General features: G+C 43.3%; 1 long non-coding RNA gene across 1 annotated transcript in view; it reads right to left on the bottom strand.

The window, feature by feature from the left end:
* LOC142829204 (uncharacterized) overlaps window positions 1-19,479 on the bottom strand; it is a 37,119-nt gene extending 17,640 nt beyond the window's left edge. Inside the window, exons 1-2 of the long non-coding RNA XR_012903618.2 lie at window positions 18,826-19,479; window positions 15,388-15,578 (exon numbers count right to left, since the gene is read on the bottom strand). This is a non-coding gene — a long non-coding RNA (uncharacterized LOC142829204). The remainder of the gene's footprint in view (window positions 1-15,387; window positions 15,579-18,825) is intronic.
* Window positions 19,480-21,979: the final 2,500 nt, after the last annotated feature.

The raw sequence follows: 21,979 nt of genomic DNA, 5'->3' as shown, positions 1-21,979 counted from the left end.
GAATCCCAGCAAACATGATGTAGTGCAGCTCCACATTTCTCTCCACAAGCCTGTGCAGCTTTGCAAACTGCACATATTTGAGATCAAGCATACACCAAATATACAAAGCTAATTCTGTGCCTCTGCAGTATGCTGAAAGAGACATCAAGGTATATTAGCACCATCTAGTGGTACAAGTAACCATGCAAGAATGCAGACTTGTTAGTCTCTGTAAGAATGCAAAGAATTATTTCATGAAATCTGTCCTCATTTTAGCTATTATAAATACACATTCTCAAAAGGATGAATACATGTGTGCATAATCCAGATATGGAGTTGCCCCTTCAGATATTTTTACTACACTTCAGATATTTTCAGAAAACTCAGAATTCAGATCTATTTTAATCCCTCATTGTCCCTGGTCATGATTAGCACAGTTGTCCATAAAAATATTTTGTAGGAAAGAAATATTAGGTGTACATAAATACAGTTAAGAACAGGACAAAGTTATTATTGGAAATGAGGAGGTTTAATCTTGTTTATCATGGCTATAGTCCTCTTTGATTAAAGGAGAGAAACTTAACTATGACTGGAGGAAGATAAAAGGGAGTAAGAAAGGATCATGGCACTCTAGGATGTTCTGGTTCACACAGCACAGTGCTTTTCTTGTAAATAAACAAGTACTTTACAACTCCCTGCAACTTTATTAGTTCAGGGGCATACAGTTGTAACCAAAGATGGAAAGGCCTGCCAGAGCAGAAAAGTTTAGTAGCGAAGACACAGGAACAACACCCAACAAGAAAGACATGAGACAGCCTTTTGTATTTTCTCTAGCAGACCTGAACTAAATTCAGTCAACAATGAACATGGTTGAAGTGAAAATAAGCACAGTATATTTCTCCCCCGGTGGATAAGAATCAATATACTAGGCAGTCTTTAAGCAGAGTGGGGGGGAGGGGTTTCAGGACCACCCTGTCTGTTTAGAATAGCACTCACACAACTCTGAGGAAGTGGGTCTGGCCCACGAAAGCTCATCATCTAATAAACCATCTTGTTAGTCTTTAAAGTGCTACATTGTCCTGCATTTTGCTTCAGCTACCCCAGACTAACACAGCTACATTTCTATCACTATTCTGAACCAGAAAGTTACTGTAAAAAGCAAAGAGAATGCTGTGACTCTTTCAGGAAAGGTTGGTTGCTCTGAAGTATAGGAAGCACTAGATAATGGGCAATGTGGTTATTTTGTGTACTTACATTGCCACCCTCTGACAAGCTAGTGGATTAAAATATTACCAGTCAGTGAAGGACAACTGACATTTTGGAAAAAATGTGCTATGCAGTACCAGACTGGATACACCATAATTTAAAAACTCTTAAGCAATAAATAAATTGACATATTTTTTATTCGATTTTAATCTCTTTTCATACCTTTACATATTGCATATGCCCTTTAATGAAGCCCTGCACCTTGCCCCTCTGCTACAGCACCAGATATATAGTAAGCCTGGCTTTTGAAAGGCTTCTCTGAGGATATATAGCAAGGGTGGAATTCATCCTACTCGAAGCCCTGGTCTACACTGCAACAGAGGGTAGAATTAAGATACACAAGTCTAGCTATGTTAATTATGTGGCTGGAGTCAACTTATCTCAAACTGAGTTTCTGCACAGTCTTCTTTCGGCATCATTTGTATCTTGGGAATGCAGTCCCATTTTCTCTTATTGGGTAATTGTCCATCTGTTATCACTATATTTTGAGTACTGTTCTATGTCATTAAGATGACATTAGGTGAAGGTCAAAACGATTCCTTCAAGGGATACTTAACCTCCCATCCAGTATATTTGACCTTACCCTCTAATTATGATGGTATTTTTACTTGGTATCTTCTGATCTGCCCTTTGACCATGCAGATTATGGTTCTACAAATCCAGTCAGACTTTCCACTAGTCCTTGGCAAATTGGACTTGGTGACTATGATTCAGGAGGAGCAAAGGAATCATTTTTCGGTTATGAACACAGAGTGCACTTACTGTCAAGGAATCTCAGCAAGATATGTGGGCTTCTAGGGAAAGATTGTCAAGCCATTGCTTTCCAGCTGGAACGGATCTCACAGCATGGCTGTGGGCAAAGTCAAAGGCAAGAAATAACAATCCCCTGCAGCAATGAAGTTTCTAATTGTGATGAGAAATAAAGATAGGAGACAGCAATGCTACTGTTGCTTCTGAACTGGATTCCATCTTCGCTTAGGTAACTAGAGCCACAGAGTTTAGCATGCTAGTCAGAGAGGACTCCTTTGCCAGAGTACAGATGCTCAAGTATTAATATTCCCCAAAACAGTCCTGTTTGCTGAATAATTTGGTGTCATTTCAAAGCTCCTCTTACAGTGTCAACTACCCCAGTGGACACTAGATAAAATGAATTCCTCCTGTTGGGTATATATCTTACTCCACTTTTAGTTTATCATAGATTAATACAATCCAAAGACTGTTTTTGAAGACCCGAGAATACATATTGAAACCAACCTTTTCAAAGGAAGATTCCTAACAGACATCCTCTTTGTAACCAATCTGCAATCTGTACAGTCTAACAAGGACCTGGATTCAATAGGTACTTACACATCTGTAGGTGTCCTAGTACTGAGCCCAGACCTGAGGTACAGCTGCTTCTACTGCAGTGTCACAGAGTAATGAGTCTTCCCCAAGGAGAGTGAGGACCCAGTCTGCCCATCACTGCCTTCTGAAGGCCCACCTGAGAGTATCTGACTGCCTGAGCTGGTGGATTAATAGTGGTTAACAAATGAGCACCTAGACTTAATAAATGTTACCAAGATCAGTCAACAACAAAAAAAAAAAAAGACTTGCAAGGAGATAGGAGGCACCTGTGGAAAAGAGCTCACAGGAAGGCTGAGCAGGAAGCCTAGAAGCAATGATCCTGTAGTCAGAAAGCTAATGGGGAGCCTGGAAGGGGTGGTCTTAGACAGAGAGCTGAAGTGGGCAGGCATCCAGAAGAGCCTCATCTCAACACAGGGGTCTCCCAAGCACCAGCAAGAAGCCCAGCCTGAAAGGAACCATGTGTTGCCCCTAGAGAAGAATTGCTGTGGGTGGACTCCCAAAGACCTCTGACTCCAGAGAAGGATCCTACACTGAAAGTGACAAGAGGGCTAACTCAAGGGATAGAGACCTGAGCTGAGAGAACTCATGATGAAGAGTCTGAATGGAACTCAGCCCTGGACATAGATGGCAGGACAGACAGAATAAGAATTACCTGGTCACCCAGCTAAAATGAAGATTTTGTTTATGTTCTGCATTGACTTTTCTATTAAAAATAAGACACTCCAAAGGGGGATGTATCTACATATATGTCTGGGCTTGTTGATATTCTGGGTCTTGAAAGAAAAGGCCTCCAGGAAAAAGCACAGATGCGCTGGTGGCCACTCCATCTATAGTAATCACAACTGAAATGTGAGATAGTGTCCAATCAACGTGCCTGGATGTGGACGCTATCTTTCAAAAAAGCAGATCGCTTTTTCGATGCACTTTTGCTGTGTGGATGCTCTCTTTCAGAAGTTTTTCCAGAAGATCTCTTCCAGAAAAGCTTCTTCCAAAAGAAGCTTGCAGTTAAGATGTAGCATCAGTGGTAGAACTAGTCCTAGAGTTCCCAACTTTCCAAAATAGTGGATCTCCTCTCCCCTGCTGTCATACCTGTACAGTTACAATTGGAGGCCTCTCATCTTGATTTCCCATATTTCAGATGGAAGCAGTCTAGAGGTAGATGTTCTCCATAAAGCCTTTTTCCCTTGAACTGCTCTGCTCCCATTTGCACCTCCCCCAGACTTCTGCAGTAGTGTTGATCTGATGATCTATGAGAGACAGTGGTGGTGTAGCGTGCTTCTGCTTTTTGCTGTGTTGGGATTGGCTCTGCAGGGGGCTGGACTTGATGACCTCCTGAGGTCTCTTCCAGCTCTATGATTCTATGATTCCTATGTGTTTTTTTTAAGTCTGTAAAAAACCTGCAGCTTTCAGTGAGCATCTAGTGATATGAATTTGTAAGAGACCACAATCTGAATTAATGGAGACCCTTAGATAAGGTCAAGCATATAAAATGCCTTCTGATAGTCTAGAAAGCAGCACATCCTAGCAGTAACAAATAAAATGTGGCACTATTCTGAAAAAAAGATTTTATTTCTTTGATTGTCAGAATAAACATTTGTTTATTTGAGGGGGAAAAGGACTTCAGATTTTTATACTGTGCTCATTACTAGAGTAACCCGGGGGTATGTCTACACTACCCTCCTCGTTCAAACTAGGAGGGTAATGTATGCATACCGCACTTGCTAATGAAGCCCGGGATTTGAATTTCCCGGGCTTCATTAGCATAAGCGGGGAGCCGCCATTTTTAAATCCCCGCTGCTTCGAACCCCGTGCAGCGCGGCTACACGGAGCTCGAACTAGGTAGTTCAGACTAGGGTGCCTATTCCGAACTACCGGTACACCTCGTTTCACGAGGAGTAACGGTAGTTCGGAATAGGAACCTAGTCCAAACTACCTAGTTCGAGCCCCGTGTAGCTGCGCTGCACGGGGTTCGAAGCAGCGGGGATTTAAAAATGGCGGCTCCCGGCTTATGCTAATGAAGCCCGGGAAATTCAAATCCCGGGCTTCATTAGCAAGTGCGGTATGCATACATTACCCCGCTAGTTCGAACTAGCGGGGTAGTGTAGACATACCCCCAGCTACTAGAGCTGCATAAGTTGGAAATACTCAAATATTTTTGTGAATTCTACATCATATTTTTATTTGCCCAGTCAGACAAGGTAACTATTTGGTCTTACAGGTGTGTAAAACCTTCCTCTGCCCCAAATTTTGAAGCCATTGAAATAAATGTCATCTTCTGACCAAAATAAATTGATTACAATAACCAAAACAATAATCAGGAAGCAGGGGTAATATCTCGTGTTTTAGGTGACCACTGACAGTTTGAACTTGCTCAAAATAAATAAACAAATCCCCATTCTGAACAGCATGTGACCCATCCATAGGTAAAAATTATACGCAGACTTTGAGGAACAATTTAAAAACAAATCACAGTCTGATTGTGGATGCAGCAGGCACATCTCTAGTTAAAATCTGATAACAATATAATCAAAGTTAGAGTTGGACTCCCATCACTCTTCAGACAGAAAGTATATTGTTCAGAGGAGCAAACTATTATGATACTCATAATCAGAACAAGGGGGGAAAGTACAATGTAGCTGTGGGAAATGTCTGCATTTTTAATTACTAGCTGTGCAAATTTAATATTGTATTCACAAAATTTAAAATCCCTATTGTCAGAAAGGTGTTGGGAAGGGTAACATAGGGATGGGGGCAGAGAGGAGGGGAAAAGGCCGATGACTAAGAACTTTCTCCTTACAGTTCAGGATTGCTTATATATGTATCTGGTTTACCTCATCACCGTCGGATGTAACAAGTACTTCAGTCTCCCTCGCACATGTTGGTTTTGTTTAGCCATCTGAATTAAGACTCCACTCCTTCCAGGATAACAAAGACCAAAACTCAGAAAGGAAAAAAACCAGTCCTTCCCCCTCCACCAACCACAAACTTCTTCAAAAAATAGTCCCAATCAGCTACTCTTCACCTTTTCTAGGCCACAGTCCTCCTTTGAGGGCCTGAGCTATCATCTTCTCTCAGTAGTGCTGGAACAATTTTTAATTTGGGGGTGAATTTATGGGAGCCTATGCAATTGAGACTGCCCCCCCTCCACGTGGCTTCTACCTAGGCTTGAAGAGCCCCTTGTGACTTCTGCGAGGACCTGGGGCTTCCATCCCCCACCCCATGTAGCTTCTGCTGCGGGGCTGGGGCTTCCCTTCTCTCCAGGCACAACATCTACTAGGGTTTCCTTGGGGCCAGCAGACCAGGAGGGATACCTCAGTTAGCAGCACAGGAGGGAGAGGGAAAAGGGAGAAGGCCTGCCACCCGCAGGAGAGATCAGCTTGGAGGAAGGGCTGGAGAGCAACCAGGCAGTGGAGATAACACAGAACAGTCCTGAAGAATACAAACACACATGGCAGTGTAGGGACACCCCAAAATTTGGTGTATGCATAGGGACAGCCCTGGTGGGGGTGCCAAGCTGCACACCCCCCCCCCCCACACACACACACTTACCCCAGACTGAACCGCTCACCATCCCAAGCTGGTGCCACAGCTGGGGGCAGCTGCGGAGCCCCAGGCTGGGGCCAGGAACAGAGCTGTAAGGCAAGGAATGGAGCCCCAGGGTCAGCAGCTTATATTGTGGAAATCCCTCTGTACAGCACAAGATAACATGACATTTGGGTTTATTCCTCCACAGGGGACATGCACATGAGTGCTAGCTGAATCCTTTCACACAGCTAAAAATCATTGTTTTATCTAAATGTGTGTATCTTTAGTGCATATGAAATTATGCTAGTGTGTTGTATGGTGGTCACTAAAATGTGCTATATATTGAGGAATATTAGCTCCCCAGAGATGACAGCAAGGAAAGTAACAAGCGCCCAGGCTAGAGTCAAAATAACAAACAACAGCCATTTTCCAGCAAAGGAGTTACAATTCAACAACTCCCATTGCTGTGGTCTTATGCAGTAATTGCCAAGCCTTGCCTATAGACTCAGCAATGCCAACAGACATACCTGGACCTGCATACTCCTAGCACATAGGACTGAGGGTATAAAAGGACCGTGGGGTCCCATGTTTCACCTTTGTCCTGCTCCCATCTACATTACAAATAATAAGGACACTGAAAAGAAGACTGATGATGCCAACAGAGGATACTGAGCACTGCATTATTCAAGGCGGGTGAGAAAAGTTGCTTCATCTAGCTGTTGCACAATCTAATAAAGTTGAAAGTTTAGACTGATTGCTTATTTTGTATTTTATTTTATTTTATTTTAGTAACTACTCTGACCTTTTGCCAATCACTTCTAGTCCCTTTCAGTCTTACCTTTGGTCGTCAACAAACTTGTTTTATTGTTTTCCTTCCAGTGAGTTTGCCTGACGTGGTCGGTAAATTGGGTCAGGGGTTTTACAAAGGCTGGCATATATCCACTTTCCATTGATGAAATAGTGGATCAATTAATAAATTAGACAGTATGCTCCTGCAATACAGTTCTGGGAGCTGAAGGTGAATTTGGCGTGTGCCTTGCTCTGAGGGATTCATGAGTGGCTCTGGGAGCATTCATGCAACCAACAGCTGAGCGTGGTGCTCCATATTATGCTGTGCTGAGTGATAACTGGGCCTGGAGGGCTTTGCTGCTTGACAAACAATGCAGGATGGTGAGTTAAAGGAGTCACAGAGGTTGCACAGTCCCAGGATGTAAATTGGGGAACCCTTCACATTTCCCTTCCCACGGTATTTTCTTCATTTCTTGCTGTGACATCTTTAGTCACTTCCCATATGCCTTTCTAGCTCCCTCCATAGAGATTCACCCATCATTCTGTCCTCTCCAGGTTTGGTCAAGATCAGGTCATATTTGCTCTTACTCTTCCTTTCTTCAGGGAGACCCATAATAGTTCTAACCCCTTCCTCAGTCTCTCTCCTTTTATTAAGTTCGAACTAGCGGAGCGCTAGTGTAGCGCCTATGAAAGTTAGTTCGAACTAACGGATGTTAGTTCGAACTAACTCTGTAGTGTAGACATACCCAGAGAGACTCATCTCGGCAAACACATCCACAATCCTCAAGTTTTATAAATCTCCAAGCATGAAAACAAAGGGATGTATTAATGTTTTACAACACAGTGGTCATAGCTTATGTGTGCTCCAATATACAGGTGTTCCCTACAAGTACTTCTAATGCAGCAGTATCGTACTAACACCACATGTAACTCATCTGAATGCTCGTTATGCTTTCATTTCAATCTTTCTACAGTTCCAATAATAGCTGTAAGATGGGCAAAAATGGATTCCACTTGTATACAAATGTATTGTAGCAGTTTCCAGTGTAGGGGTGGCATTGACTGATGTTAATTTTAACACTATGGGTTTTTTAATTCTGAAGTTTCCAAAACCCATAATTAAGAAGAGGGCTAAATGGTTGATTTTAATTAAGTTAAAAGCTAAACTATGTGCCAACTATCAAATCATTTGTAAAAGCTTCAACTTTATCCTCCTTTTCCAGAATGGGCACTCTTCCAACCTCTGAATCGAGAGCCAGAAAAACCGACCTAGAAAGCCATCTCAAATCAGGTCATGTTCACCTGCCCCTGCACCAACTTTCCCAGCCAATTTGTAGTCCCAGTCATTCCTACACAGTAATCATCTAAATATATTTGTAACGGTAATGTTGTGAAAGTGCTTACAGGACTCTGATCAGGAATGAGAATGTTGGAGAGAGAGGTGTTTTTTCCATCCCACGCATATCTGAGTTTGGAAGTTTTTCCTCTGTTCCGCTCTAGGATGAAACTAGGATCTTTCAAAGGCTTTTTATTGTTGTTTTAAAACAACAGAAACACCACAAAGAGCCAGTTGCTCCATAACAGTTCTGGGTTTAGGACACAGGAGATCTGGCTTTAAGTGGCTCATCTAAATCAGACAGCACAAGGACATGAACTCAGATCTCTAACACATCAGCGGAATACCCTACACACCAAGGCTATGTCTACAATACAGTGTTCTTCTGGAAAAAGCAATGCAAATTGTGAACTGAAATTTACGTGGCTTTTTCCCTTTCTTTTTTCAGAAGAGGCTTTTCCAACATTTGGCCCATCTATACTGGGCCAAATGTCAGAAATAACCCCTTTTTCAGAACATTCCTTCTTCTTTGCAAAATGAGGTTTACAGGGATGATGAAAAAACGTGTCTGCTCTTCCAAAAAAATTTTCGGAAGAGCAGACACGTTCCCTGGACACAGCAGAGTTTTTCCGGGTTACCTCTGGTATCCCGGAAAAACTCTGTAGTGTAGACATAGAGCAGATGACTAGCTATGCTAGACCCTTTTGACAAAGCTTTCAGAGGAGCCGGGATAGCCCTGTAAAATAATTAATGATAAAAGGTTTCTTCAAAAAATTCCTAAAAAGTGCTGATCATAGCATCATTGTGGCAATCAGGCTACAAACAACAAACAGAGACAATGCCTGCCTCAAATAGCTGCAGTCCAAGTATGACATGAGTCTGATACCCCTTGAAAATATCACAGAAACCTTATCCAAAGCAGGAACTCTAGGTAGACCGGGAGAGCAGTCACCTAGGCTCATTCCTTTGTTGCTTCCAACACTGAGAAGGTAGGCGTCAAGTCTCCTTATATTCACTGGACAAAGATAAGAGCTTCCTGTTGCTGCCAAATAGATATCTGTGCTTTTTTTTTTTAATCTGAAGATCCTGAATTGAGGCCCTGCTGATAACCCATACCGGTTTATTTGTTTTTCTCCTCACCTCAGCAGCCTCCAAGTCATACCAAAAACATGTGAGAACAGCCAGACTAATTGTCCTTATAACCTAATATCCTATCTCTGACAGAGGCCTGCAACAAAGCTTCCAGGGGCATGAACAGGCCAATTTTGGAGACATCCACCCCTGCATCCTCCTCTGAGCTTCTGGCAGTCAGAGGTTTAGGGTCACCCCTTACATGGGGTTGAATCCCTGATTTTCTTGACTAATAGCCATTGATGACTTGTCCTTCATGATTTATCTACTACTTCTTTTAAACCCAGTTTACTTTTGACCAGTATAACAGTCTATGGTAATGAGTTCCATATATTAATTGTGTTCTGTATGAACAAAAAGTATTTCCTACTGTTTTTATTAAACCAATTGCCTATTAATTTCATTGGGTGAACCTTGTTTATTGTATTGTGGGAAGGAGTAAATAACACTTCCTCAATTCCATACTGTACCTCTGACACCCCCACTGACACACACAAATCACACATATACCTACTACACAACCACCCTTTATGTGCAACCCCCAGTGGAGGTATGTCACCAAATTGCCCTTTCATTTTTCATACCTGTTCAAGAATATGAACTTCTGAAATGGTGCATGTAACCCAATCTACTATCAGCTTTAAACTAGGGCATCATGTGTGAAGAAAACACATGCCTTTTTTATAATATTATAATGGCCACAAAAGAACATTAAAGTATTCAAATCACTTGAGAAAGAGATTTTGGTCAGCAGTTTATTTTGTCTAAAATGTACTCTTGTACAAATCCCATAGTCTGTTTGGAAATACTGGATGTGTGTGCCATGAGATGTTTCAAAATAAAGGCCTTCCACAGCACTTTACCACAGAATGCAGTTAAGTATAGTGCTCTAAAGAGTTTAGAATAACAATGAATTTTGTCATAAGTTAAGAGCAAGTTACACTGCAACAAATTGGGGAAAAAATAGCAAAATTTGATATAGTCAGACAACATACCATAATTTTAATATACAGCCCCTATTACCACTGGGTATAATAGCATCTCTTTTCTGTGGAAAGAATATGGGCTTCATTGCTACGCTTTTATTTCTATGCGAATTTCTATGCAAAAGAAATTCAGCTTTGAGTTTGAAGACGTTCCAGTAGAGAGGTTTCCCCACCCATCTTTTCTTGTGACAGCTTTGTTCTGAAAGAACATAATTTAAAACTTTTCAGTTAGGCCATCAGATAAGCAGTGCTTCTCTGAGATTCTCTGGCTAATTTATACACAAGAGATGCTTAAATTGGCTCTCTTGTGTAAGTTAATATGCCTTCAAAATTCTATCACTGGGAAAAATGTCAATCAAGTCAAGAAGATCTGCACAGAAAGTAAGCATAGACGCTAGGTGAGTACTGCCGAATTTGGAAAATGGGGAAAGAAAGCAATAAAATAGCTTTATGCTCAGAGCAAGCAAATCCTACTACCATTTGATCTCCAAGTATTTCTTCCTTTCAATGTGTGTGATTATAATGAAAATACAGAAAATGGCTGCCCAAATAAATGAGAATTTTATGTATTCTGGGCTCAGTTGACTCCAGAATTTCTGCCAACAAGAGCTAGGAGAACAAAGTCTACCCAGAGGGAGAATGTCAGGAGTGTTTGCCACCTAGAGCTATCCAGCTGGCCACTAGACCCAGCTGGGACTTACCTAAAAAACTTGGCCAAACATACCGACTCAGCACATTTTCCCAAGATCCATGCAGGACAGCTCCTCAGGAGCATGGAGACAAGCTGAAGCTGTCCCTGCAGGATAGCAACAGTGCAAATATTGTCACAGACTTCCCAAGAGACTGAGTCTCCTTTTGAGTGCAGCCTCTAGGATGCTTTAAGGAGCAACTTCTGTTCCAGCATGATAAAGGAAGCATTTTGCTCATTATCTTCTCTGAGAGTCCCCTTTGAAAGTCTAGTTCAACTACCACGTTATGTGTCATCTTAGGGTTTCACATAACACATTAGCTGCTTTCTTCAACACAGTCCTCACCTAACATACACAGATCCTGTGGCTACAACATGAAAATGATTACTAGAGAAGGTATGTCTGAAGCCAGGTAATACATGAAATAACAAATTAGGGTCATATTGTTCTACTAGCTTTTGAAAGTAATAGTGCCAGGTGGGCACATAAGCACAGTTTCAAAGATCCCATACTCACATTCATCAAAACTTCTCAGAAATCATCTCCAACTAAAATGTTTTCATATAGGTATTCTTTGAAGTCTTTAGGGTTAACTATTTGGGAGGAGGACCGTTGCACAGATCACGTAAAGAGAAGTAGAGAGGCCTTGTTCTCTTGGTTCTCTCCCATCCATGCCCATCTACACAACAGCCAATCACACTCTGCCCTCAGTTATTTTGGTAAGGAGCTGAAAAAATGTTCTTTCTGACCTTTAAGAATCCACTTAAACAAGGGACAGCATCAGAATTATTTTTGTGGCACTGTAAAGGGGTATCATCAGTTTGTCATGTAATCCTCTCCAAAGACTGAGGCAGAAGTAAGCCAGGTGTGAAAACCAGCTTGTAGGGCTCTGGTCAGTCTTTGTGGATAGACAGTTACATTTTCCTTTTTATTTGTTTGACTTCCCTCCTCCTCCAACCTTTGCTATGTGATGGACCCATTCACAAGACCTGGAGAAATTGACCACATCGCTGAAACAGTGAAGCTGGCTCTATAAAAAGTCCTATAAAACATGCTATAAAAGAAATGTACCTCATCCAGCATCAGATCCTGCTTCTGCCTCAGGGTGAGGCTACTCTGTGGGGGTATGTCTACACTACCCCCCTAGTTCGAACTAGGGGGGTAATGTATGCATACCGAACTTGCTAATGAAGCCCGGGATTTGAATTTCCCGGGCTTCATTAGCATAAAGCCGGCTCCGCCATTTTTAAAAGCCGGCTTGTTCGAACCCCGTGCCGCGCGGCTACACGCGGCACGGGCTAGATAGTTCGAACTATGTAGCCATTCCGATCTATCTGTACGCCTCGTGGAACGAGGTGTACAGATAGATCAGAATGGCTACATAGTTCGAACTATCTAGCCCGTGCCGCGTGTAGCCGCGCGGCACGGGGTTCGAACAAGCCGGCTTTTAAAAATGGCGGCGCCGGCTTTATGCTAATGAAGCCCGGGAAATTCAAATCCCAGGCTTCATTAGCAAGTTCGGTATGCATACATCACCCCCCTAGTTCAAACTAGGGGGGTAGTGTAGACATACCCTGGCTTCTATTTCGAAGAAGGTATGCAAATTGCGCTCACATTTGCATATCTTCTTCCAGTTTTTTTTCCGGAAGAGGATTTTCCAATATTTGGCCCATCTACACAGGGCCAAATGTCAGAAAAAAATCCTCTTTCGGAAGCCCCCTGTACACCTCATTTTACAAGGAATAAGGGGGCTTCCAAAAGAGGGTTTTTTCTAACATTTGGCCCCGTGTAGATGGGCCAAATATCAGAAAATCCTCTTCCAGAAAATAAATGGAAGAAGACATGCAAATGTGAATGCAATTTACATACCTTCTTCAACAAACCCCCCCCCCACACACACACACACAGTGTAGCCGTACCCATAGGCTACGTCTACACTGGCATGATTTTCCGGAAATGCTTTTAACAGAAAAGTTTTCCGTTAAAAGCATTTTCGGAAAAGTGCGTCTAGATTGGCAGGACGCTTTTCCGCGAAAGCACTTTTTGTGGTAAAGCGTCCGTGGCCAATGTAGATGCGCTTTTCCGCAAAAAAGTCCCGATCACCATTTTCACAATTGGAGCTTTTTTGCAGAAAACAAATCTCTGCTGTCTACACTGGCCCTTTTGCGCAAAAGTTTTTCGGAAAAAGACTTGCCCGAACGGGAGCAGCATAGTATTTCCGCAAAAGCATTGACAAGCTTACATGAGATCGTCAGTGCTTTTGCGGAAATTCAAGCGGCCAGTGTAGACAGCTGGCAAGTTTTTCCTCAAAAGCAGATGATTTTGCGGAAAAACTTGCCAGTCTAGACACAGCCATAGTGTCCTTTCTCCAGCATCCAAGTGAGCAGCAGCATTTGGGGCTTTGTTGTTACTTTCCCCTTCTGGGGAAGGATTCTTAATATACATTAAACATTTTCGTTCCAAATTAGAAATTCATAATCACCTTCTATGGGCTTGGCAGCTCTTTGCATCTTTCAGGGGCTCAACAGCACATCTGGTCCTAGTAGTGACTTAATTCCCCTGAATAGATTTTTTTTCCTGCTGCTCAGTACAGGTGGGTCCTGCCAGGGCCAGCCCTAGGCACCAGCAAATCAGGCAGGTGCTTAGGGGGGCACTTTGCCACGGGCAGCATTTCAGGTAAGCAGCCGGTGCCACCCCTGGCAACGCCTAGCCCCGCCCCGCTAATTTAAAGGGCTGCTGCCCGGGAAACGCCGGGGCTGCACTCAGCCAGCTGGCAGCACCAATGTGCCCTGGAGCCTGCTGGCTGCCCCTGTCTCCTCTTCTGCTCCTCCCCTCCCCTGTCAACACCTAGCCCCACCCCGCCCCGCCCCGCCGATTTAAAGGGCCGTGGCCCAATGCGCTCTGGAGCCTGCTGGACGCCCCGTCTCCTCTCTGTCCTGCTCCTCCCCGTCCCCAGCAACGCCTAGCCCCTCCCCGCTGATTTAAAGGGCCGCGGCCCAATGCGCCCCAGAGCCTGCTGACCACCCCTGTCTCCTCTCCTGCTCCTCCCCTCCCCTGGCAACACCTAGTCCCGCCCTGCCCCGCCCTGCCGATTTAAAGGGCCGCGGGAGATGCTGCGGCTGCGCAGGCAGCACTGGCACCATGTGCGCCTGGCCCTGGAGTTTGACCTCCTCCGAGAGCCTCTCCACTCCAAGCCATCAGCCACCCCTCCACCTACATCGTATGGAAATCCCAGTTAAGATGCCCCCTTTCCACTTAGGGTTGCCAGGTGTCTGGTATTTTCGCCTACTGTCCGGTAAAAAAAATCAGAAAATACCGGACACCTGGCAAACCTACAAACACTCAGCCTGCTGGCCCAGCTCCCGGCCTTTCCCCCCAGACCCCAGACCCCGACACCCTCAGCCCCACAGACCTTTTGAAGTCTGTTCCTGGTATATTTCTCTTGTTCATGTTTGTAGTAGAAGTAGAACTAAACAAGAATCCAGCACGCGCGCGCACACACACACATACACAGAATATTAACTGTTCAACACTCTTCAAAGAACCACACATGCTGTTTCATAGATATTTCTTTAAAGAATTAAACTTTGTTGATCTGGGTAAACTTTTGTGTTTGATGTCTCTAAGGCAAGCTTGAATTATAGTTGTATTGGGCACATACAACTCTCCACTACCTCTAACACCTCAAAAACTTGAATATATAATGGCTACTAACAAGATAGACACACAAAAATAATGTACACATGCACACTCACTGATCTCAGTTTATCTGATAACGTAGATGTGTTAGAGCCACATAAGGAGCCACTGCATTCCAGAACAAATCTAGTTTAACAATACAAATATTTATTGATTTAGTTTAGCTGTCTTATGTGCTATACTTACCATAATTGGTTGACAAGTTTGTTAAAACTGAGTGGTATTGTTAGCTGATTCTAATTGGTTTGAAGATTGATTAAGTACAGCCATAAACTACTTGAGTTTTAGATGTGGCACAAGTTCTCCCTTCTATTTTTGGTACTTAGTTTATATTTCCTTAACTATTTGTGTTAATAGTTTTTCATGCATTCAAACCACAATTAAAAAGTAGCCTATTTCTATAAGAACAATAGAGATTTAAGGTACATTTCCAACTCTTGAAAAAGAGCTTTGTGTGAGCTGGAAATCTTGTCTCTGTCACCAAAACCAAACAAAAAAAAATTGCAAAGTGCAAATGTGCAAAAGCCAAGAAAAAGGGCAGCGAGGCAGCCAAAAATGTTTTTGCTTGGGACAGCAAAAAACCTAGAGCCGTTCCTGGGTCCTGCCAGGCCTTTCTTGTTTGCTGGTAGGCAAAACATTTTACCTTGACTCTGGGTCACCTTCAAGAGCCTCCATTCTGATGTCTCTCATCTTTAATCTTCCACCAAGACATCAGATCCCCAGTTCTTTAAGTTTCTCTGCCAGGCCCTTTGCACCCAATTTCCCTTGTTCTTCCCTAGCCTCTGGCCTTCTTCCCTCTTCTCTGATGCTTGATGCCTCAGCCAAATGCATCACCTGGAAAGCAGATAATTCGGTACAGACAGAGCTGAGACTAACTCCCTTAAAAGAAAGAGCCAGCCTTCTATACACAAAGTAAACTCATTAGAAACTGGAGAAAAAACCACAGAGAATAATATTTTCTTTCTCTAATCTCCTTCACCTATAATAATTCAAGTGTTACATGCATCAATATTATGTCAAAATTCAAACGTGTGATTTTTAAAATTCAACAGTGTCCCGTTTTTCTTTCCCTAACGTGGTAATGACTTTGATTTGTATTGTATACAGGTAAAGCTATAACCATGTCCGATTCAGATTAAAGGGTGGCAGGAAAACTCCTGATGTGAAACTGGTTGCCTTGTCCTGCCTACTCACTTTGTATCTTCAGGAGTAGGTCACTATGGATACAAGATCATAAAACTATCAATCCGGTAGCCAATCACTGCCTGTGTTAAAGGGGTGTTGGTGTCATGCGCTGAAGAGCATGTACAAGTTTATAGCAACTAAGTAACGCTTCTCCAATTACTACAATAAGGTGCTTGTTTAAAGTGAGTTGCTCCATGTGTGGCATTTTGCTCAACATCTGTTTCTAGTTAGTTCTTTTTCTGAGTGTGTGTGTGTGTGTGTGTGTGTGTGTGTGTGTGTGTACTGAATCCATATTTAATTTCAAAACAAGACAGAGTTTAAGGTAGAAGTTCATATGACTTGTAACAAGGAAAAGGCCACAACTCAAACCTGATATTGATCAGTTTGTGTATGGGTATTCAGGTGATGTCACTGGAGTTTCTCCGCCCCCTCCCTCTCCAATCTGTTGCTTTGATTCCTGTCAGAAAATACTCATCAAGCCACTTAATTATAACTATATTACAGGGTAGGCAGAGGTTAGCTTTCTATGACTTTGTCTACACTTAACAGTTTAAAGCGCAGCCCCTGCAACACTTTAAACTGAAAGGCTATGTCTACATTGGTGCGATCTTGTGCAAAAGCAGTTGCTTTTGCGCCAAAACTTGCTGCCTGTCTACACTGGCCACAAGTTCTTGCGCAAGTACACTGACGTTCTAATGTATGAAATCAGTGCTTCTTGCGCAAGAACTCTAATGCTCTCGCTCAGGAATAAGCCCTCTTGCACAACTGTTCTTGCACAAGAGGCCAGTGTAGACAGGCAACATGAATTTCTTGGGCAAGAAAGCCCTATGGTTAAAATCGCCATCAGAGCTTTCTTGCGCAAGAGAGCATTTACACTGGCATAGATGCTCTTGCGCAAAAGCACATGCCAATGTAGACACTCTCTTCTGGAAGAGTTTTTGCACAAGAACTCTTCCGCAAAAGAAGCCAAAGTGTGGCCATGGCACGAGTGCTGAGTGATCTCCCAGGGCTCCATGTAAACCACCTTTGCAAGGGGAGTAGCTACCAGTAGTGGGAGCATGGCTCCCAGCACTATAACCTGGTTCACACTGGTGCTTGACAGTGCTGTAATTTGCCGCACTTGGGGAGGGGAGTGTTTTTTCACACCCCAGAGCCAGAAAGTTACAGCGTTGTAATGTGTCACTGTTGACTTGGCCTATGAAATCTTTTGTTCACCATGTTTCATAAAGTAAGTTTTCTTGGAACGTGATTACATGCAACCTTTGTAACTTACATAGTTTATTAACCGAAGAATCAGACCAACATTTAAAATAAACCATTATCACATTTTATTGACAAAGCACACTACAAATGACTGGTTGGCATGTGAAATAATCTACTCAAGATGTGCTCATGTAGAAATAATGTAAAAACATCCACACATACTTTAGCTGATTAAGGTATTTGCACATTCAGTGTAAGCAAATTCTTGTTTACAGTCATAGACCCTGTTCCATATCCAAACTCAGTCTCTTGTCAGCAACTCAAGTTCTATCCATTTTTCAAGAATACACACAGAGCCAGAATCAGTCCCATTGAAGTCAACAGGAAAACTCCCTTTCATTTTAATGTGATAGGATTGGATCCTTAATTTAGCAGAATAATTCTACCTTACACTCTACTTGAATAATCTCTTCTGAAGAATGGTTTGCTAACATGCAGTTTACCAAATACTCTTGTTAATTTCACAAACACAACCTAAACACATTGTTTAGCCTTTATCTTATTTTATTTCAAGTTATAATATATCTTTATTATTTCCCACACAGTTTCCTCACTGAATTAATTGGACACACTTACTGTAACACACCATAACCCGTGATGGCTAAAATTGTGTGCTAGAATTGCACTGTTGTTCTAATTGTGTTGGTCCCAGGATACTAGAAAAAACTATGTGGGTGAATTAATATATTTTACTAGACTAAGGTTAGTGAAAGAGGCAATCTTTCAAACTTACACAGATCTGAAGAAGAGCTCTGTGTGAACTGAAGCTTGTCATTTTCACAATGTGCTTCAATTAGCAGTCCTGGTGACAGAACACGCTAGCACATTATAGTTAGATTCCACTCTCATGTATACTACTATTGTCAGACCAGACATGCCAGCTTTTGCATTAATCGCAAGAGCTTCAATTTCCAATTAAAGTTAAGTCTGACTCATGATTTTGTTATAAATCTCTCAAATGCCATGATTTTGGAACCAACTTCATGATTTTTAGGGGTCTGACTCATGATTTTTGATCTTTCGAAACTGTAATTCTGGAGTTACTCCACTGAAGTCAACATTACTCTTTCCCTGGCTTCTCCTTCCCATTGAATACTGTGTTTTGAGCATGTTTCTTCACATTCAATCTCAGCTTTTAATCTGTCTGCACATGGGTAATTTCTCTGCTGTAAATTATTTTATATTATTTCTCTGTCCTTACAAAGATTTGCAAATCTTCCAACACCACAATCATCACTCAGTGCTTCCTCTAATCTTTTCCATCCATGTGAGGAATAAATATTTTATATGCCCTGAGGCATGTGCAAATATGCATCACTAGTACAAACCATTTTTACTATAATCTGCCCTGAGTCCCTTTGTGGCTCTGCAGCCTGAAAAACTTAATTTCCTTTGCTAGACACTTACACCTCCCAAACCTTTAGGCTCTGATTCAGCAAGCTATTTTAAGCATATGCCTAACTTCCCAACTCTGAGTTGTCTCATAATGAAATGACTCATGCTTAAAGCTGGGCAAGTGCTTAAGTAAGTTCCTTGAAGCAGGATTGTCTTTTGTGCATTATATATTTGTACAATGTTTAGCACAACTGAACTCTGGCCTCTAGATGCTATTGTAAATTAAATAAAGACATACCTCACTGAAATAGTAGAAGTACTTTTATCCAGAGGTGCCTCTTAAAAGCTTCATGAAATCTTGGGACAGATTTCTCCTATAGGCCAGCGTTCCAGCATGATAGACTGATGTGTCTTTGTTCAGCACTGTTAAAAAGGTGACCAGAGAAACTTGTGAATAATAGCATTTGTTTAAGTATTAGGCAATCTTTGAAATATTTATGTCCGAATAGGATTTATATAAATATTTCCACCAAAAAAGAATGTTTTTAGAATGGCTCATTGTTACTTTGAGTTATTTTATTGCTGAATGATGTTTAATTCATAAAACACAGGAATAGCTACATCCAGGCTTTAAGCCTAAATTTCAGCCTAAAAGGAGACGGATACATACCATGGGATACATTTGCAGACAATCAGCAACATGTTTTATAACAAATGCTATTTCAGCTATACTCAGATTATAATTTTTCTTAAGGAATAGGAAAGAAAATGTTCACATTCAGTAATAGATAAAGGCCCACATTCAACAAAGCACTTAAGTGCAAGCTTATGAGTATGTTCCATGCTTCAGTGCTTTGCTGAATCAGGATCAGAATGAAAATCTTGCAACTCTTACTGAAGAATCGCCTTTAGTTATCCCGATTAGCACACTGAAATCAGCAAGACACCAGTAACAACCTACAGCAACAGGTCCTTATTTGAAAAAAAAACCCCACTCTTAAAATCTCACAAAGAAAATATTTAGGACAACTTCTATGTGGGTATGTCTACACTACAAAGTTAGTTCGAACTAACGGACGTTAGTTCGAACTAACTTTAATAGGTGCTACACTAGCGCTCCGCTAGTTCGAATTTGAATCGAACTAGCGGAGCGCTTAGTTCGAACTAGGTAAACCTCATTTTACGAGGACTAACGCCTAGTTCGAACTAGCTAGTTCGAACTAAGGGCTGTGTAGCCCTTTAGTTCGAACTAGTGGGAGGCTAGCCCTCCCCAGGTTTCCCTGGTGACCACTCTGGCCAACACCAGGGAAACTCTATGCCCCCCTCCCGGCCCCGGACCCCTTAAAGGGGCACGGGCTGGCTACGGTGCCCGTGCCAGGTGCAAGCCTGCCAGCACCCAGCTAGCAGACCCTGCACCTGGCACGGCACAGAGCCACCCACCCGATGCCCCCCAGCCCACCCCCTCTTGCCGGGACCAGGCTGGCGGCTCCCGGGAGCTTGCCGTGGACCGCAAGAGGCGGGCACCTTCCTGGGCTAGTGCGGACATCGTGGACCTCGTCCACGATCTCCGCACTAGGCACAGGAAAGTGGCCGTCTAGGGCAGGAGAGCTGCCAGCCTGGCCACCCAGGAGCAGGTGTGCATGAAAATCAAGGGGGTCCACTGAGACCCCAGACACTGATCCCTGAGCTTACAATGGCCGTCCTGGGTCAGACCAAAGGTCCATCTAGCCCAGTAGCCTGTCTGCCGACAGCGGCCAACCCTAGGGACCCTGGAGGGGATGGACCAAAGACAGTGACCAAGCCATTTGTCTCGTGCCATCCCTCTCCAGCCTTCCACAAACTTTGGGCAGGGACACCACTCCTACCCCCTGGCTAAGACCACTCCATGGACCCAACCTCCATGACTTGATCTCACTTCCCTTTCAACTCTGTTCTAGTTCCAGCCTTCACAGCCTCCTGCAGCAAGGAGTTCCGCAGGTTAACTATTTGCTTTGTCAAGAACAACAACTTTCTCTTACTAGTTTCAAGCCTGCTACCCATTCCTTTCCTTTGGTGTCCTCTAGTCCTTCTTTATGGGAACTCAGGAAGAACTTTTCTGAATGCACCCTCTCCACCCAACCCCTGCTTTTAGAGACCTCTATCCTGTCCCCCCTCCGTCTCCTCTTTTCTAAGCTGTACAGTCCCAGTCTCTGTAGCCTTTCTTCATCTGGGACCTGTTCCCAACCCCTGATCATGTTAGTTGCCCTCCCTTCTCCCAGCCTTTCTCTTCCCCTCTCCCACCTCCTTTTCCCAGTCTCCCCCAGTTTTTTTCAATAAAGACAGAGTCAATGTTGGAAGAAACGTTATCTTTATTTTGTACATCAATAAGAAGGGGGGCTAGGGAAGGGTAAGTGGAAGGAGGTGAGGGAGGAATGGGGTACGAGCCCCCGATGGGGAGGACTGGGCTGGCTCTGCGGGCTTCTGGGGGTGGAAGCTCTCCTGCAGCCCCCCAATTACCCCCTCTCCCCAGATGTCAGCCTGCGGCAAGTGCAGCCGGGCTGATGGCCGAGTGCTGTGATGTGCCCAGTGTGGGTACTCCGGGCACTCCAAGCCAGAACTTCTTTGCAAGCGGGGCACTCCTTAGAACTGTCTGTCCGGGGTGGGGGTCGGGACCCTATAAGCGCAGCCCTCGGCTAGCCTGAGACAGCATCTCCACGCTCTAAGTCCTCCTCTGATGCCCTGCCGGCACTGCTTCCGGACATCCTTAAGGCCTGTTCAGAGTCCACTCAATGTGGACTTGCTAGTTCGAATTAGCAAAACGCTAATTCGAACTAGTTTTTAGTTCTAGACGCGTAAGTTCGAATTAGCTTAGTTCGAATTAACTAATTCGAACTAAGTTAGTTCGAACTAGCGCTGTAGTGTAGACGTACCCTGTGACTGTATTCAATTGTATTTGTTATGGTAAAATACTGAATTAGAGAATGGATGGGTTTGTGGTCTCTACGCAAACTAGGGGAAGAGACATGCAATAAATCACATTTCACTATGGGAGAGAGTCTTCGAGCAAAGACAAGCAATAAACACAACATTAATTAGAAGTATAAAAATGGCAGCCTTTGGTGTCCTCCTCCCCCTAACTTGGCTTGGCTTGGAACTTTTAGCCTCAGGAGGCCTTGAGGAAAACTGGGGAGCTTGAGTTCCACACTGGGTGGGACTTTCAAAGAGGAAGCTGATGGGGATTGGGGTGGAGTAGCCGGGCCTGGGAATGGCTCTGAGATTCCAGTCCCCACAGACTTGGGTAGTGCCACTGGAAACATCCTCATCCTCATCCTCCACCACCAAAGAGTTTCTCCTTTAAGCGAGGCTAAAGCTCAGGATTGAGTGAGTTTCCAAGTATATTCCCCACTCATAATTCTCAAGCCAGGTCTACTCTACAGACTTCAGCCAGCATAGTGACATTGGTTTTGGCTGTG

The sequence above is a fragment of the Pelodiscus sinensis genome, chromosome 1 (assembly GCF_052426305.1).
Source record: "Pelodiscus sinensis isolate ZL-2025 chromosome 1, ASM5242630v1, whole genome shotgun sequence".
In the NCBI taxonomy this organism is placed as follows: domain Eukaryota; kingdom Metazoa; phylum Chordata; order Testudines; family Trionychidae; genus Pelodiscus; species Pelodiscus sinensis.
The sequence above is the reverse complement of the archived record's forward strand: the minus strand, read 5'-3'. Positions and strand labels throughout refer to the sequence as shown.